Below are 13,406 nucleotides of genomic sequence, written 5' to 3' on the forward strand. Positions count from 1 at the left end.
CGCCCACATATAGTCACCCTGAATCTCTCTACTAAGACACTGCGTAAATAAATACATATACTTTAGTCAAATTTAGACAGTTTCTTGAGGATTCCATGTGTCCACTGTTAGCTTTTTAATCCACTATCTTGCTGAAATCATTCTCTGTGAAAATTTTCATGACTTTATAATATTACATTATGTCAATATATAATAATTTACCTATTTCTCTTTTTTTGTTGTTTCATCAAAAAGCAAATGGAAGCAATCAGGGCGGTGTAAAACAACTCAAAGATATTGGTCATGCATGATGCAAACAACAATCATGTTTTAATCTGCCCTCTAAAGGCAGAAACAAGTAATTTCTCATTTTTCTTTAGGAATAATGTTTAGCAAGAGCATAAATTATATAAAATAGTTATCAGTTTTTTGGTTTGTTGCTTTACAATAGCCTCTATTAAAACTGGCTGGAAGAAAAAAAGGCACTGTTTGCATATTGCAAATGATGTCCAAAGTCCAAAGGCTGTTAATAATCAATACTCCAATAATCAGATTTTCTTTTTCATTTGCACCCTATTCAGGATTATATCTTTATCAGTACTGTACCTTCATCAGCAATGAATATTTTTCTTACAATGCAAAAAAGAAAGAAACAATAAATTTGCTGAGGAAAAAAGCAAAAACACCATTTTTGGGGGGTTTTAACTTTAATTTTTTATTGGGGGTAATCTTTTTAAAGAACTCTTAGTCATTTTTTAAGATTGTGTGTGTGAGAGAAAGAAAGATGAAAGTCATTTCAAATGATTCACAATAAAGAAATGATGTCATCATGGCACAAACAAAAAACATTTGTAGCTGGAGGTTGTTATAGTCGCACATACAGTCATAATTTGTTCTGAAATATCTTTGAGTAATTGAATAATTTTTGTAAGATATAGAGATTCTGAAAAGCAAAATGACTTCAGAGATAAAATAATGAGTTTATTTGTAAAATGCTTTACTTAAGAATTTTATTAGAGAAGAAACAATTGAACTGGATTCAGTTTTCTTCACAAACAGCATAAGATGGCATGCATACTTTCTTTTACATGCTATTGGTTAACCATTAGGCAGTGTGCAGAGGGCATTGCCTCCATTGATTTTATAACCTGTGAGGGAAGAAGAAAGAAACATTTGCTAGCCAGCTGAGTGACAGTGATGGATTCAAAACATCAGTGTTTGAAGCTAAATGATGGTCACTTCATGCCTGTCCTGGGATTTGGCACCTATGCACCTCCAGAGGTAATAATAATGTTTTTGATGCAGAGAGTTGAAAAGAGCAAAGCCAGAATAAGTGGAAGCTGACCTGGGTTGTCAGGTTTGTGTTCCTGTGTTACTCTGCATGACTCCAACCTAAGTTTCCCTAGGTTAAAGCTATACTCTATGTACAAAGAGAAAAGGTCAACCTTTGTTGTGCATTGAAGTCTGGTTGCATGGTCATCTACTGTTTATTTGGGGCACTGTTTTTTTTTCTTCTATTTATGTTTATTTCATAGCTTGTCAGAATCCATGAAACTCAGCAGTGAAAAACACTGCCTGCCTGCTCCTCTCTTGGAAATTGATGGCAATAGAAGTGGTTTCTCTGTTTCCTTCTACATTGAAGAAATCTTTTCTTCTTCTAAGAAGACATAATACCGAAGAATTTTTACGGCAAAATTTAGTGGAGATGGGGTGCATGAAATACGTTGGGAGAGTATCACTGTTCTGATATGCGGCCTTGAGCACCACATGGTAATACTGGACCTGGACTAAAGAGAATTTCCCATGTACTACTCTCACCTCTGAGAAAATTACCAGAGGATATAAAATATCCTCATTTTAAGAGAAAAGAAAAAACGACTAGAACCTAACAAGGTAAGTTTAAATTATTGGTCCTTGTTCATATGCATCAGATTTGTAACAAAATGGTAGGAGTGGTCCTCTGACACAAATGTGAGCAAAATGGAGACTTTATAGACTAAACTATTTCTACGCTGGAAGAAAACTTGTATTCCAAGACTGTCCTGAGACTACTATATTTGTGATTAGGGACTAGATACATGTAATTTGAGTCTCACTTTTCTCTCTATCAGTGTGTTCTGTGCAACATCACTGGGAGAGGACTCATAGGAGCTTGCACTGTATTCCTTCTATAATTCCTTTCATGTACCTTTGTCCCTGTGTTAATTTCACTTTATTAAAAATATTTAGGACTATATCTGTAACTATAGGTTGAGGTCAGTGTGGGTTAACCTGTGCCTCTGCTCTCCTGACTCCATGGAACTTTCCAGAGCAGTCAACATCATTGCCAAATCTGCACCTTCCATGTAGGCCTGGTGTTTTTACTACTGTCTAGTGGACACACTGTGGATACTGCCCATGTGGCCGCATTAGATGTTTCCAAAACTGTGCTTATATCATGTTCTCCCAAACCTGCTCAGCTCCTTATCAGATCAAAAACATTTCCATCAACCTTGTGGTCCAGGTGCCAATTCTTACCTTCTCCATATGGAATTGCTCACTAAATCCTGTCAATTCGGTGTCTTTACTCATTTCAAATCTCTTTCTTTTTTCTCTTTGGATGTTTGCACATGACCCAAACACTGTATTTGCCTCCAGAAAGGCTGCCTTAGTGGAGTGAATAGGAGCACTTGGATTTAATTTTCTGCAATATGGAGATCTCAATTCTGAGAATAATGAAATTTTAAAATCAAAGAAGGAGTGTGGATGCAAAAGCCCCTTTGTTGGAGATAATCTATAGCCAACAAAAGGCATTTACTATTTCTTCATGCTTTGAAGGTTTTAGTAGTCATAGACAGTAACTCATGTAATGAGGGAAAACAGAAGTTATGTAACTGCTGGCAGTGGAGATTTTAACAAGTAATAGAGATGATGAGATAATGTGTGAAAAACATAACAATGGCACATTGTAAGAACTCAAAAACTGGTAGATACCATTGTTGATATTTTATTAATATAGAGGAAAATAAAACATAAAAAGGAAATTATTGAATGAAAGGAAGAATAGCAAGCATTTGTAATTCTTACCACCAATGAAATATTTAAGGATAAGTAGGCATTTGTTTTTCCCTTTATTTTTTGTGCTATTTCTACATATACATTTTTAATGCATTGCATATTCCTGGATATTGGACCCTGTATCATATACAACAGTTTACATTTCTGAAAATTACCAAATACGTTTCATAAGGTAGGCAGGCACTAGGTAATAAATAAAGTAATAAAAGACAGCCTAATTGCTACCAGTAGCCATTCACACTCAAAATTATTTATTAGTGATGAGCGTATAACTTGCCTCTTCTTCTTCAAAGTAGGGCAGAAAGAGTTCCTACTTTCATTGGGAATTTGAAATAGAAAAGGTCAGAATGACTCTTTGCTCTGTAGGCAGATGTACAGGAATGTTTTTGAAGATTTGACTGTGTGTGTGTTTTGTTTTGTTGTTTGTTTGTTTTGAGGCAGAGTTTCACTCTTGTTGCCCAGGCTGGAGTACAGTGGTGTGGTCTTGGCTAACTGCAACCTCTGCCTTCGGTGTTCAAATGATTCTCATGTCTCAGCCTCCCAAGTAGTTGGAATTACAGGTGCCTGCCACCATACTCGCCTAATTTTTGTATTTTTTAGTAGAGACGGGGTTCCACCATTTTGGTCAGACTGGTCTCAAAATCCTGACCTCAGGTGATCCACTCACCTTGGCCCCCCAAAGTGCTGGGATTACAGGCGTGAGCCACTATTCCCAGCTGACTTTGTGTTTTATGTATTAAGTTCCAGGCAGGGGAGTAGAATTGAATAATTTATTATTTTGATAATACAGATACTATAAAGTCATGCTCTCAAAAAATGCAGATTCTCCATCAATCAGAATATGAACTTCTTAACATCCACGCTAATGACAGCTTCCTAGAAATCACTGTGCTACCCCCCAGTAATGGAATCATTGCAGTTCATATCATGCATTATTCTTTCTTTCTTCAGTCTTGCTGGCCACCCTGATTATCCATTTTCAGACAAATATTAACATGGAGGACTTTGCGTGAGTTCTACCAGAGGCCCTGTGTGTAGATGGTGACACAGAGGACATCTTTATGCTAGTGATTAGACATACCGCCTTTGGCTAAATCTACCCTGCTTAGAGACTTCAGTTAGCCGAATATAAGTCCACAGGCCATAAGGGAAAGACAATAAATTTGTTTTCTTTGGAAAAATTCAGTGCTCTCTTCTAAAGATTCTTTACCTACTTTGGTCTCCATTATTGTATGTTTTCTTTCTTTCTGACTCATTAGCTCAAAAAGGGTGATTTGCTTATAAGTTAGGATCAGAGGGTGGTGTGTCTGGAATTGGTGGGTTCTTGGTCTCACTGACTTCAAGAATGAAGCCACGGACCCTCGCAGTGTTACAGTTCTTAAAGGCAGCGTGTCCAGAGTTTTTTCCTTCTGATGTTCGGATGTGTTCGGAGTTTATTCCTTCTGGTGGGTGCATGGTCGCGTTGGCTCAGGAGTGAAGCTGCAGACCTTCATGGTGAGTGTTACAGCTCTTAAGGTGGCATGTCTGGAGTTGTTCATTCCTCCTGGTGGGTTCCTGGTCTTGCTGGCTTCAGGAGTGAAGCTGCAGACCTTTGCAGTGTTACAGCCCATAAAGGCAGTGTGGACCCAAAGAGTGAACGGCAGCAAGATTTATTGCAAAGAGTGAAATAACAAAGCTTCCACAGTATGGAAGGGGACCTGAGCAGGTTGCCACTGCTGGCTTGGCCAGCCTGCTTTTATTCTCTTATCTGGCCCCACCCACATCCTGCTGATTGTTCCATTGTACAGAGAGCTGATTGGTCTGTTTTACAGAGAGCTGATTGGTCCATTTTGACAGGGTGCTGATTGGTGTGTTTACAATCCCTGAGCTAGACACAAAGGTTTTCCAAGTCCCCACCAGAGTAGCTAGAGTGTCGATTGGTACATTCACAAACCCTGAGCTAGACACACGGTGCTAATTGGTGTGTTTATAAACCTCGAGCTAGATACAGAGTGTTGATTGGTATATTTACAATCCCTTAGCTAGAAACAAAGGTTCTCCACGTGCCCACTAGATTAGCTAGATACAGAGTGTGGACACAAAGGTTCTCCAAGTCCCCACCAGAGTAGCTAGATACAGAGTGTCAATTGGTGCATTCACAAACCCTGAGCTAGATGCAGGGTGCTGATTGGTGTGTTTACAAACCTTGAGCTAGATACAGAGTGCCAATTGGTGTATTTACAATCCCTTAGCTAGACATAAAGGTTCTCCAAGTCCCCACCAGAGTAGCTAGATACAGAGTGTTGATTGGTGCATTCACAAACCCTGAGCTAGACACAGAGTGCTGATTGGTGTATTTCCAATCCCTTAGCTAGACATAAAGGTTCTCCAAGTCCCCACCAGACTCAGGAGCCCAGCTGACTTCACCCAGTGGATCCTGTGCTGAGACCACAGGTGGAGCTCCCTGCCAGTCCCGCGCCCTGCCCCTGCACTCCTCAGCCCTTGGATGGTCGATGGGACTGGGTGCCGTGGAGCAGGGGGCAGCGCTCGTCAGGGAGGCTCCAGCCACACAAGAGCCCACGGACGGTGGAGAGGCTCAGGCATGGTGGGCTGCAGGTCCCGAGCCCTGCCCCATGGGGAGGCAGCTAAGGCCCGGTGAGAAATTGAGCACAGCAGCTGCTGGCCCAGGTGCTAAGCCCCTCACTGCCCGGGGCTTGCAGGCTGGCCAGCTGCTCTGAGTGCAGGGCCTGCTGAGCACATGCCCAACCAGAACTCGCACTGGCCCACAAGGCCATGCGCAGCCCCAGTTCCCACCCATGCCTCTCCCTCCACACTTCCCTGCAAGCTGAGGGAGATGGCTCCGGCCTTGGCCAGCCCAGAAAGGGGCTCCCACAGTGCAGCTGTAGGCTGGAGGGCTCCTCAAGCATGGCCAGAGTAGGCACCAAGGCTGAGGAGGCACCAAGAATGGCAAGGACTGTGAGGCCTGCCAGCACGTTGTCACCTTTCAATCCCCCCTCTAAACAGGACACCCTAACTGCTGTTGGGAATTTGGCCAATGACTGCTCTAGCTAATTCCTGCTGGATAGGGGTAATGAAGGGGCCCTGCAGTTGTAGTGTCCTCCAGAGGGGAGCTCTCCAGGCCAGGGGAAGTGCCAGCGGGTTGGTCCAGGGGTCCTTGGTAGAAGTTGTTAATTGAACTCATTTGGGGTTCCATTTGTAAGACCATCTGTAGCTTGATGGCCTTGATTCTAGAGGAAACAAATTTGACAAGAAGGTTAAAAATACAGGGCCCAAAGGCAAATAACAGCAAGATGGCTGCCACGGGACCTAGAAAGGGGAGAAGCCATGTTGCCCAACTCCAGAGGTTGGTATAAGAATTTGAAAGGCGTTGTCTGATTTCAGAAGACTTTTCCTGTAAACGCTGGTTGGCATCTTGTACTATCCCCGACTGGTTAGTGTGAAAACAACACTCTTCCCCCAAGAAGGTGCAGAGTCCTCCTTTCTCAGCAGTGAGGAGGTCTAGGCCTCGGCAGTTTTGGAGAGTCACTGCTGCCAAAGAGTCTATTTGGGATTGTAAAGTAAGAATAGATTTCGTTATTTCTTGCAAACTGTCTGAGAAATCCTTTGAGAGTGTGTGGTAGTAGGATAATGAAGTAGATAAACCAGCTATTCCAGTTCCTGTAGCAGTAGCCATTCCTAACCGTATAAGTAGGGGTATTAGTTGTATGGCTCTGCAATGATGGACTTGAGCTTTGAGGGGTACCGATAAGGTCTGATTTCCTGGGGCAATGTTAATGTTGGGATTTAGAAAGACTAAGGTGCAGGTGCCTGTCCAGTTAGTGGGGAGGCAGATATAGGTCAATGTTCCACATAAGAAAAATATGCCTTGGCTGGGTAGACAGAACTTTATCCTAGCTTTTAAAGGAATGGGATACACTGTTTTTTTCTTCACTACTTCCATCTCTCTTTCTCTTTGACTTCTTTGTCTCTTCCTCTCTTTCTGACTCTGACTTTCTGTGTCTGTCCCTCTTTCTCTCTGACTCCTTCTCTTTGTCTCTTTCTCTTTGACTCTGTTTCCTCTCTCTCCTTCTCTTTGTCTCCCTGTTTCTGTCTCTGTCTCTTCCCCTCTGTCTCTTTCTTTGACTTCCTGTCTCTTTCTTTCCTTTCTGCTGCCTCTGCCAACTGCTTATGCTGCTGTTATCCCCTCTTCTTCCCATTTTGATGGATTTGACAGTGTAAGACTCCCACCTCCTTGGGTTTTTGCACTGCATGCAATAACTCTATAATTTCCTTGTGGTATTTAATGGGGGTTCCCCCAGAGGTTAGGAACTCCCTTTCTTTCCACATTGCAGCATGGGCACGCAGGATTAGATAAGCATACTTGCTATCTGTATACACATTTATTCTTTTTCCCTTTCCCAGTTCTAAGGCTTGGGTAAGTGCCACTAGTTCTGCTAACTGGGCACTGGTCCCTGGAGGAAGAGGCTTACTTTCAAATATGGTTACATCTCTGTGGCATAACCTGTCCTTCGTATCCCATTCTCCACAAATGAACTTCCATCTGTATATAGGTTAAGGTCAGGATTAGTTGAGGGGACTTCTAAGAGATCATCTTGGACGGCATAAATCTAGACTATAATTTGTTGGCAGTCATGCTCAATTGGTTCCCCATCCTCTGGGAAAAAAGTGGCAGTGTTGAGGGGCATGCACATGCATATTTGAAGCACCAGTCCCTCAAGGAGTAGTGCCTAGTATCTAAGTAGGCAGTTTTCTGACAGCCATAAACTTCCTTTGGCACCTAGTATGCCATTTACATCATGAGTAGTCCAGACAGTGAGATCCTTTCCTTGTATTATTTTGATAGCCTCTGACACTAAGATGTCCACTGCTGCAACTACCCTTAAACAGTGAGGCCAGCCTTTTGCTACTACATTAATTTCCTTACTTAGGTACGCCACTGGTTGTGGGGTTGTCCCACGAGTCTGAGTAAGGACTCCAAGAGCTATCCTGGCTCTCTCTGTGACTTATAAAGAGAAGTTTTGTCCTGTGGGAAGGCTTAAAGATGGAGCTTGTACTAGGGCCTGCTTTAAGGTTTTGAAGGCTGTTTCTGCCTCTGGTTCCCATTCTACTAGATGAGTATTTGCCATCTGGGTTTCCTTGATTAGAGTATAGAAGGGCCTGGCTATCTCGCTGTATCTGGGGATCCATAGTCGGCAAAAGCCGGTAATTCCAAGGAACCCCCTCAACTGTTTTAATGTCTTAGGGCAAAGATAAGCCAGTATGGGCTGTTATGGGCTGTATTCGTTCCTTGCTGAGGGGCCTGGTCCCTCTGGCTAAGATTAGGCCTCGATATTTGACCTGCTGTAGCAAAGCTGGGCCTTCGACTTAGACACCTTGTAACCTTGATTAGCTAGAAAGTTCAACAGATCCAGAGTAGCCTGCTGGGACAAGGCTTCCAAACTGGTAGCCAAAAGTAAATCATCCACATATTGAAGGACCAGAGTGCCTGGACTTGAGAAGTGGCCTAGATCTTGGGCCAGTGCCTGACCAAACAGATGAGGGCTATCCCTAAACCCTTGGGGCATGTAAGTTGGGATGTGTGGTCTGTGGGATCCTCAAAGGCAAAGAGGAACTGGGAGTCAGAGTGCAGGGGAATACAGAAGAAGGTATCCTTGAGGTCCAGAACCATGAACCATTCTGCTTCCTCTAGTATTTGAGAGAGCATGGTATAGGGATTGGGTACAACTGGATATAGAGGAATTACTGCCTCATTGATGTGTCTAAGATCTTGCACTAGTCTCCACTGACCATTCGGTTTTTGTACTCCTAGAATTGGGGTGTTGCAGGGACTGCTGCATTTCCTTACTAAGGCTTGAGCTTTCAAATGTTTAACAATATTCTGTCATCCTTTATGAGCTTCAGGCCTTAAGGGATATTGCCTTTGATAAGGAAAAGTGGTGGGATCCTTTAACCTGATTTGGACTGGGTGGGCATTTTTTGCCCTTCCAAATTGTCCCTCCAATGCCCAGACTCAGGGTTGATTCCCTCCTCAAGTAGGGGACAACAAATGGGTAACTTGTTTCCCATATTCATGTAGATAATAGCTCCAGCTTTGGCTAATATATGCCTCCCTAATAAGGGTGTGGGACTTTCAGACATAACAAGAAAGGCGTGTGAAAAAAGCAAAGTCTCCCAATTACAACTGAGGTTCCAGGCTGTCCCAGGATTCCTTGGATGGTAACAGACCTTGAGGACAGTCATCCAGGACAGGAGATTAACACTGAGAAGGCTGCACCAGTGTCCAGCAGGAAGTCAATTTCCTGGCCCTGAATAGTTAAACATACCCTGGGGCTCAGTGAGGGTGATGACATGAGCTGACGCTTGCCCTGGGCACCCTCAGTCATATTGTTGGATCATCTGGTTGGGGGCTTCTGACCCAGGGAACCTTTGTCCTCTGGGGCAGTGCACCTTCCAGTGATTGCCTCAGCATAGTGGACATGGATGAGGGGGCAGCTTGTTTCTCATTGGACAATCTTTTTTAAAGTGTCCTAGTAAACCACACTGATAACAAGCCCTGCCAGGTGATGGGCCTGCTCCATTTTCTGTCCTCTCTGAACCACCAAGGTTTGTTTGTCTGAGGGCCATGACTAAGGCTGCAGCCTTTCTCTGATCGTGCTTTTCCTTTTGGGTCTGTTCCTCTTGGTCCCTATTATAGAACACTGAAGCTGCCAGGTTTAATAATGCCTCTAGATTTTGTTCAGGGCCCAGGGCTTACTTTTGGAGCTTTCTCCTGATATCTGTGGCTGATTGGGTATTAAACTTATCTTTTAGAATCAATTGACCCTCGAGTAATTTGGGTGATGGGAGTATAATTTCTTAAGGCCTCATGTAGCCACTCAAGGAAGGCAGAAGGATTTTCTTCCCTTTCCTGAGTCATGGTGGACATCATTGAATAATTCATGTGCTTTTTTCTAATTCTCCTCAGTCCTTCTAGAACACAGATCAACAGATGTTTACGACTCCAGTCCCCATGATCTGAGTCAAGGTCCCAGTGGGGATCCATACTGGGGATGGCTTGCTGACCGGTAGGGAATTTGTCCCTTTCTTCGGCTGTCATGCTATCATTTACTGACTAAGATACCATGTATCTCCAAACTCTTGGGCTGTAGCTAAAGCTGCATTCTTTTCATTAAAGGCCAGGGTTTGATTTAACAGTAGCATGACATCTCTCCAAGTGAGCTCAAAGGTTTGCCCTAGACCCTGTAGGACATCTGTGTACCTATCAGGATCATCTGAAAACTTCCCCAGGTCTGCCTTGATCTGCTTTAAATCAGAGAGGGAGAAGGGGACATGTACCCAGGTTGGGCCAAATTCCCTTCCCCTACAGCTTGAAGGGGACATAACTGATAGCCCGGGGGTTTTTGTGGTCCTTTGGAGATTTCTTTGCTTATTTCCTTCTGGGCAGGGGAGATTAGAGGAGGCTTATCATTAATAGGAAGGGGAGTTATAGGGAGGATAGGATATGGGGGTAAGCTGAGAGGTCCTCCTGTGGGATGTAAATTGTAAGCTTTGCATAGTTGTGTATTCTCCTTCAATGAAAAGAGAACTTGGACATAAGGTATTTCACTCCATTTGCCTTCCCTCTTACAGAAAAGGTCAAGCTGCAGGATAGTACTGTAATTTGTACTTCCCTCAGGTGGCCATTTTTCCCCATCAAAGAGAGAATATTGGGGCCAAGCTGTAGTGCAGAAAAAAATGAGCCACCTCTTTTTCAGGGTTTGTGGGTCAAATTGGTCCCAATGGCTTAGGATGCATTTCAAGGGTGAGCCTGTTGATGCCTGAGTGTTTCCCATCTGAAAGACAAAATTGCCTGTGGTTTTGGTTTGTTTTCTTTCTCCCCCTGCCCACAACAGTCCCTGGACCCTGCTGATCAGAATAGTTGTGCTCACCAATGCAGCAGCAGAAACAACCCCTGCACAAGAACCCACAACGGTCCCTGGACCCTGCTGGTTGGAATACTTGCGCTCACCGATGCAGCAGCAGAAACACTAGTTTTCCTCCCAGACAATATGGAGGACCAAGGAAGGTCAGATTTAGTGGCTCTTATTGACACATTCTCGAAAACCTGCACCCTTGCCTGTCCTCCTGGACCACAAGGAGGACTGACTGAGAAAAATCGGATTTAGTGGCCCTTACCGACACATTCTCAAAACCCTGTTAGAGTCCTAAGCATTCACCTGTTAGTATTGGGACTTTACCCCTGTCCTGTAAAGATGTTATGCCCCAAAAATGAAGTGGAGGGCCGTACCCTGAGGGAGGTAAGGGATCTCCAGGGTTGGAAGAGTGACACCTTTTGTCTTTACTTATATGAATAGGAAGGATACAATTTCTGAGGCTCCCAACATCCTAGCTTCAGGAATAGCTTTTTTTAGGCCTGTTAGCCTGAGGAGGGATCCTAAAATTCCAGGTAGTCCCCACTATGATGGGGCTTTGGGCAAAAATTATGTCTTTCTGATTGGTGAATCCAGGTGCCTAAAGAAGGTAACAGAGTTTATACTAGAAGTCACAGGAGAAACTAGAAAAACACCAGAGACAGGTAGCAGTCTTTAGAAGCAAGACTAACCTCAGAGAAGAGAGTCAAGAGGAAGTTTGTCTGGCAAGCTTTAGGACCCAGGGGGCAAGGGTCAGGATAGATAGGATAGATGAGCGAGTCTCACTTGGGCGACATGCCTTTGAGAGTTCTGCTCACGGCCGCAGGGTCAACCAACTTGTCGTCAGGACCCCGGAGCTGCATGACTTTCCTCTCTGTTGACCCTTGGCTCAGCCCAGAAGTACAGGAAAAGCAGAAGCTGGTTATAGGCAAACCAATGGTCCCAACTCCGAAGAGTCGGGGGTTGTTAGCCCTTTCCCAGAAAGCCTGACACCCGTGTCTTTAGTCCGGCGGCCACGCTAGTTGCTTTTAACTGGCTGACAGGTGCCCGGTATTTAGCCCCCAAATTCTAAGGAAAAATAGGACAGAATAGCAAGTGAAAGGGGTCCGATGGTACTCAGTGCTTGGCAATAGGCGATAGTCTCGCCGCTCATTGATAGGCGATGGTCTCACCCCTCGGCGATAGTCTCACCCCTTGGCGATAGGCGATGGTCCCTTCGTGGTCGCCAAAATGTGTCCAGAAATGGTGGGTTCTTGGTCTCACTGACTTCAAGAATGAAGCCGCGGACCCTCGCAGTGAGTGTTAGAGTTCTTAAAGGCAGCATGTCTGGAGTTTGTTCCTTCTGATGTTTGGATGTGTTCGGAGTTTCTTCCTTCTGGTGGGTGCATGGTGTCGCTGGCTCAGGAGTGAAGCTGCAGACCTTTGTGGTGAGTGTTAGAGCTCTTAAGGTGGCACATCTGGAGTTGTTCATTCCTCCTGGTGGGTTCCTGGTCTTGCTGGCTTCAGGAGTGAAGCTGCAGACCTTCATTGTGTTACAGCTCATAAAGGCAGTGTGGACCCAAAGAGTGAGCAGTAGCAAGATTTATTGCAAAGAGCAAAAGAACAAAGCTTCCACAGTGTGGAAGGGCACCCGAGCAGGTTGCCACTGCTGGCTTGGCCAGCCTGCTTTTATTCTCTTATCTGGTCCCACCCACATCCTGCTGATTGGTCCATTTTACAGAGAGCCGATTGGTCTGTTTTACAGAGAGCTGATTGGTCCGTTTTGATGGTGCTGATTGGTGTGTTTACAATCCCTGAGCTAGACACAAAGGTTCTCCAAGTCCCCACCAGAGTAGCTAGATACAGAGTGTCGATTGGTGCATTCACAAACCCTAAACTAGATGCAGGGTGCTGATTGGTGTGTTTACAAACCTTGAGCTAGATACAGAGTGCCAATTGGTGTATTTACAATCCCTTAGCTAGACACAAAGTTTCTCCAACTCCCCACCAGACTCAGGAGCCCAGCTGGCTTCACTCAGTGGATCCCACACTGGGGCTGCAGGTGGAGCTGCCTGCCAATCCTGTGCCATGTGCCCGCACTCCTCAGCCCTTGGGTGGTCAATGGGACTTGGTGCCGTGGAGCAGGGGGTGGCACTTGTTGGGGAGGCTCGGGCCGCACAGGAGCCCACAGAGGTGGGGAGGCTCAGGCATGGCAGGCTGCAGATCCCAAGCCCTGCCCTGTGGGGAGACAGCTAAGGCCCAGCAAGAAATTGAGCACAGCAGCTGCTGGCCCAGGTGCTAAGTCCCTCACTGCCTGGGGCTTGCGGGCTGGCCAGCTGCTCCGAGTGCAGGGCCCACTGAGCCCATGCCCACCTGGAACTCACGCTGGCCCACAAGTGCGGTGCACAGCCCCAGTTCCCTCCTGCACCTCTCCCTCCACACCTCCCTGCAAGCTGAGGGAGCCAGCTCTGGCCTTGGCCA

The 13,406-nt window shown here is 45.0% G+C and overlaps 1 protein-coding gene across 7 annotated transcripts in view; it reads left to right on the forward strand.

Annotated features, from left to right (window-relative positions):
• The window catches only part of AKR1C3 (aldo-keto reductase family 1 member C3), a 78,141-nt gene that overhangs the window by 18,411 nt on the left and 46,324 nt on the right, over positions 1-13,406 (forward strand). For 5 of the 7 annotated variants that reach the window (XM_063607237.1, XM_063607235.1, XM_063607234.1 and 2 more), the window contains exon 2: positions 1,515-1,872. The exons of the other annotated variants lie outside the window; for them this stretch is intronic. The gene's annotated coding sequence lies outside the window, so the exon portion shown is untranslated. The remainder of the gene's footprint in view (positions 1-1,514; positions 1,873-13,406) is intronic. 7 annotated transcript variants of the gene reach the window in all.

The sequence above is a fragment of the Pan paniscus genome, chromosome 8 (assembly GCF_029289425.2).
Source record: "Pan paniscus chromosome 8, NHGRI_mPanPan1-v2.0_pri, whole genome shotgun sequence".
Taxonomy (NCBI): Eukaryota; Metazoa; Chordata; class Mammalia; order Primates; family Hominidae; genus Pan; species Pan paniscus.